This window comes from Vicugna pacos, chromosome 6 (assembly GCF_048564905.1).
Source record: "Vicugna pacos chromosome 6, VicPac4, whole genome shotgun sequence".
In the NCBI taxonomy this organism is placed as follows: Eukaryota; Metazoa; Chordata; class Mammalia; order Artiodactyla; family Camelidae; genus Vicugna; species Vicugna pacos.
This window is the reverse complement of record NC_132992.1, coordinates 92,116,552-92,121,530: the sequence shown is the minus strand read 5'-3', so window position 1 is coordinate 92,121,530 and position 4,979 is coordinate 92,116,552. Positions and strand designations below refer to the sequence as shown.

Below are 4,979 nucleotides of genomic sequence, written 5' to 3'. Positions count from 1 at the left end.
CAGCTGGGGCTGGGGGGCATCTCAGACCTCAGAGGGCCCTGGCTTTCAGCCGGGAATGTGAGCTCAAAGGCAGGGGAGTGGGTCCTGAGCAAGCCCCCGGCTGGTCTGCAGGAAGGTGCTCCCTGCGCAGTGCTCCTTGGGCCAAGGCCAGGGGCTCGCTGTGGGCAGCCCTCCCAGAGGCAGGTAGCCTTTGTTTTTAAACCTTGCACTTAACAAACATCATCTCTAAACACACAGACACACTAAAGTATTAAGATTTTTATGATGTGCTTTTATTACCTCAAATGGCCTGACAACATTCTAAGTGTTTGAAAAGGAAGAGCAGGACATCCTATGTCCTTCTAACCGGCATTTTCACCTCCCCAGCTCCACCATCTGGGGTCATTTGCTTTGAGTTTCTCTCACTCAGGACTTCTCTCAGAGCCCACCCAGTCCTCCCCCACAGTCCACATGAAGACTAGTCTGGTTTGGCTGCAGGATTTGCCCGCTGGTCCTCAGTCAGGGTCTTTCAAACGGTTGGGAGGGGGCAGGGTGCAGGGGTCTCCTCTCCACTTCCCTGGCGGGGCAGGTGAGGGAGCCGTGCATCCGTCTGCTGGGCCATGGGTGCCCTTGGCCTTCTCCAACAGCAGGGCCCACGGTGCAGGAGACTGGATCAGGAGAGGAAAGGGCTGAGACTCCAAGGCGATCTCAGAGAAAGCAGAGCAAAGGCAGGCTGGCCACTGAGGGGAGGCAAGACAGAAGGGAGTCAGGAGGGAGGACCCAGAGCCCCCTCCACAAGCCCAGTGTCGTCCTGGGGTCCCCAACAGCGCCCACGATTCTGAATCTCTAGGCCCAGCTGGCACAGGGGTCTGCCCCCTCCTTCCCTCTGCCTCCGTTTCCTGCCCTGGGCACCCTCCACCCCAGACAGAAAGCAGATAGACACCGGCCTGTCGGGGTGTTGGACCCACCTGCCCGCCTTTCCTTCCATCGCTTCCTCTCCCAACCAGGCCCCCTCCCCACTCAAGCCCCCCTCTATTTCTCCTGGCTGAAACCTGCCACAGACACCACCACACCCGGAAAGAGATAAATAAATAAAAGGAAAACAACGTCAACTGTGAAAGGCAGTCCAAAGCTGCATGTTTCCCGGCCTGAGTTAATTACACTTGGAATTGGCATGTTTACTGATCGGGGATTTCATGTTAACAGAGACGCCCCCCTCCCCAACTGTTTGTACAGTAAAACTCAGCAGGCTGGCGGGCTCCCTCAGGCCTTGGCAGGCCCCGCCGCTCCCCTGCCAATGAGCGAGTGTAACAGAAACGTCTATTTTTGAGTGTGAGAGAAAACGCAGCTCTCACAGATGGTGGGACGCAGCATCCTGGACGGTTTCCCACACCCCAGCTCTGTGCACCTTCTCAGCAGTGTCCTGCCCCGGGGCAGACAGAGACCCTGGGAGCAGAGCTCAGCAGGACCCCAGCGAGGGCCCAGCCATCCTAGCCTCCCTCACGCTCACCGCAGCACTGCCCTGTGGCGTCACTCCCTTCTCCACAGCCAGATGGGCGCAGCTGGCCTCTCCTTGGAGCAAGGCTGCTGGCGGGTGTAGAGGGAGCTCTGAGCAGGAGTCAGGAGGCCCTGTTTCACTCACTCACTCACTCAACAAACTGTCTGAAGCCCAGGGGAGCTACACTGGGGAAAGTGGCTCCTATCCTCGTAACAGGCGTGGGCTTCCCTAGACCCTGTGTGCCCTGGGCAAACCCCTCCTCTGCTCCAGGCCTAGATGGGACTACTAGTGGTCCTTCCAGTGGGCACTTACCAGACCCAAGGAAGGCCGCCAGGGTTGGGCCAGGCTCACCAGCTCAAAGGCCACATCTCTCCAGGCTAAGTGTTCGGTGCATACGCCTCTGGCCCAGTCCTTGACTCCTGGCTGGGGTCAACATAAGGCTCCGCCTGTGGGATGTCCATGCACTGGGCACCTGCCGAGTGTCCAGTACAACCTGCCTGCAAAGGAAAGAAGTCCAATGAGCATCATAGGGTGCCTTCCCTAGTATCAGGCACAGGGGCCTCACAGTGACTGCACCAGACATAGCCCCTGCCCCCGTGGAGCCTGCAGGCTGAGCAAGGAGGTATCTGTAGATCAAAGGATCAGAGGACTGATATCTGACTGCAAGTTGAGATTTGGTGTGGAGGGGACTCAGGGAGGGCTTCCTGTAGGCGGTGGCATTGGAGCAGTGCTCTGGAAGATAAAAAGGGGTAGCCACTCCAGGTACAGGTGCAGCTAGAGACTTGTAGGTATGAAAACAGTTGCAGCACCAAGGGCACCAGGTAGGCTCTGGGATGTGCACCCGCTTCCTCAGGGTCCCTTCCCACCCACCCCCGCCGATGCTCACCTCGCCAGGTGGGCGGTGTGGCTGCACATACATGGGCTCCCCTCCAGCGCCACCACAGGAATAATGCGAAAATGATGAATGAGGCTCCATCAAGCCCTTGCTTCCTGGCCCTCAAGTCTGTCCCGCAGTGACAAACGGCCCCCCTGCCTCTGCAGGGTCTTTTCAGAGGCCTCAACTGCAGAGACTTGGCGGCGCTTGGTGGAGATTTATGTCCGTCTTTTCCAGATTCTTCTTAGTTTCTCTGCTGCTTTATTTCCTCAAAGAGCACGCTTTTATTTATTCATTCCACAAATGTCCTCCCAGCGCCTCCTGTTAGCTCCCTCCTGGCAACAGAGACCTGATTCAGTACACTCCCACGCTAAGCACAAACACCTACTTTGTGCTAGTGTCTGTGGCCGGCTTTGATTCGGGCATTAGCTGAGCACCTACTATGAGCTGGCACTGCAGGGTGAAGGCCCTGGCTTCTAGAGCTCAGCAGCAGTGTGGCAACGTCACCCCCGCCTTGAGAACTGCCGTACTGAGTCCCGCTTGGCATTCCTGCAGCCCTGGGGTGCTGGGTCACCCCCATGGCTACCAAGAGGGAGGCTGCTGATTTGCCAGAGGTGGGTCTCACTCCAAAGTATGAGATGACCCTTGGGAAAAAATCTGGCAAAGCGTTCTACTCCCTTGGACCTTGGTTCTCTTACCTGTATGAAGGTGTGAGTAGAGGGGCGGGATAGGAGGGGAATAAACTCAGGGGTCCCACTCAGCACTGAGATTTAGTGGGCCTTTGCATCCTCAAGGACCCGTGAGGACTGATCTCTGTGGGGTCCCCAGGACTGTTCCAGCCACTGACTCTGTGCTGGGTGGTACAAGCGAGGGCAGGGGAGAGAAGAGGGCTGGGGAGCCGGGGGGAGGAAAGGGAGGGATGCCAGGCCCGCCCTGCAGAGGTCTGAGCTCCCTTGCTCGCCAGCTGCCCTGACCAGCTCTGCACCCACCAAGGGGGTGAATAAAGCCCTCAGCTGCACTCACATATGGCAGCAAAAGACCTGGGACAGCGTGGGCTTTTTGGTATCTAGCTCTCCAAGGGGCCTCAGGACTGTACCCAGCTGAGAGCACTCTGCTCCGTGAGTGAAGGTGCCAAACTGGAGGCACCAGGTGGGTGCAGGGAAAAACCATGAAAAGGATGCCACCTTCTAGGACTCAAAGGACTCTTCCTGAAGCCCGGTTGCCCGCAGAAGTTGGAGTGATTAAGACCAAGCAGCCTGGAGCCAGACCCACTACTGCCCCACCGCCCAGCTGGGTGACCTTGGACCAGTCACACAACCTCTCTGTGCCCCATTCCTCCATCTGTACAACAGACCCTGCCTCCCCACCAGGGCTGAAGAGGAGCAGCGAGTAAACACCCAAGAGTGGAAATGAGCCCAGAGCAAAGCAGAAGCCCATTAGGGCAACTCATTTCTCTTACCTGCCCTGGAAAATGGTCAGGTAATGGGAACAGGGTCCAGTTTGTACAACAATTTCCCAATTTTAAAAGTGGCTCTTTTAGAATCATCTCCAGGAGGGGAGACAGGGCCCTTGCCCAGGCAGATGCCAGAAAACGGCATGCATCCCCGAATTTGGACCTGGGACTGGGTTTACTTATGCGGCACCTAAGCGATGGCCCTGAGTCACTGACCCTCTGGTTCGGTTCAGGGGTCCATGGTGACGTCCCTCCTGGCCGCTGTGGGGACTGCCATTTTCATTCTGCTTGTCAGATGAAAAAAGGCCCTTTGTTTATCTTCTCTTTTCCTCAAACAATACATAAACCAGTAATTTGGCTTTTAATGAAATCCTGCACAGAGCAGCTGGAGGCCACCATCTCTGGGTCTGGAATGAGTTGGGAATGCGCACCCTGCCCAGTGCCTGGGACCCTGAGCTGACGTTTTGTTTCATGCATAATCCTCAAGTGGTGGCGACGCACCTGGTGTGCCTCGCGCGCGGTGGTGCGGGGGGCGGGGGGCGGGGGGCGGGGGGCTGGGGCGCCCGCGCCCGTTAGTGCTGTGCGGCGGCGTGGGCATGGTTACACTGGAGCTATTAAATAAGGCTAATGTCGCCTCCCACCCCCCGCACACACATTTAATGTATTCCAAAGATGTGTGGATGCATTAACAACAATTTTCATCTCCAAATGTCCCCATTTACTCAGTTCCATGCATACAAGATCAGCCCTGACACCACAATCCAGCCTGTTGCAGATGGAGTTCCCCAGAGCACCGGGCTCCGAGCGCTGCAGAGTTTGCTGGAAGGTGGGCAAGGTGGGCAGCACTCAATTGCTGTCTGAGGGGTTATACTGGGTCTTGTCACTCCCTTCTGGGCCCTTGGGCCCCCTGAAAAGTGGAGAGAAGAACCGAGACCCAGCAGCAAACCTCAGACTCTCAAATGACATCCTGAAAGGGGCAGGAAAAAGATAAAAAATCAAACAGCTTTTAACAAATGTGAAGAAATTCTGAAAACCGATTACCATATTCATGCGCTCACCACATCTTCTTGAGTGCCTCCTTTGTGCTTGGCACTTTCCTGGGAATTAACCTGATAAGGTCCCTGCCCTTAGGGAGTCCATTAGTCAATCAACAAACACTTGCCACTCCTCTACTA

General features: G+C 56.3%; 1 long non-coding RNA gene across 1 annotated transcript; it reads right to left on the bottom strand.

Annotated features, from left to right (window-relative positions):
- Positions 1-250: 250 nt before the first annotated feature.
- Positions 251-3,674, bottom strand: LOC107034007 (uncharacterized). Its single transcript, XR_001459534.3, has 3 exons — positions 2,364-3,674; positions 1,790-1,974; positions 251-719 (listed from the first exon to the last, which is right to left on the bottom strand). It is a non-coding gene; the product is annotated as an uncharacterized lncRNA (long non-coding RNA).
- Between the last annotated feature and the right edge of the window lie 1,305 nt (positions 3,675-4,979).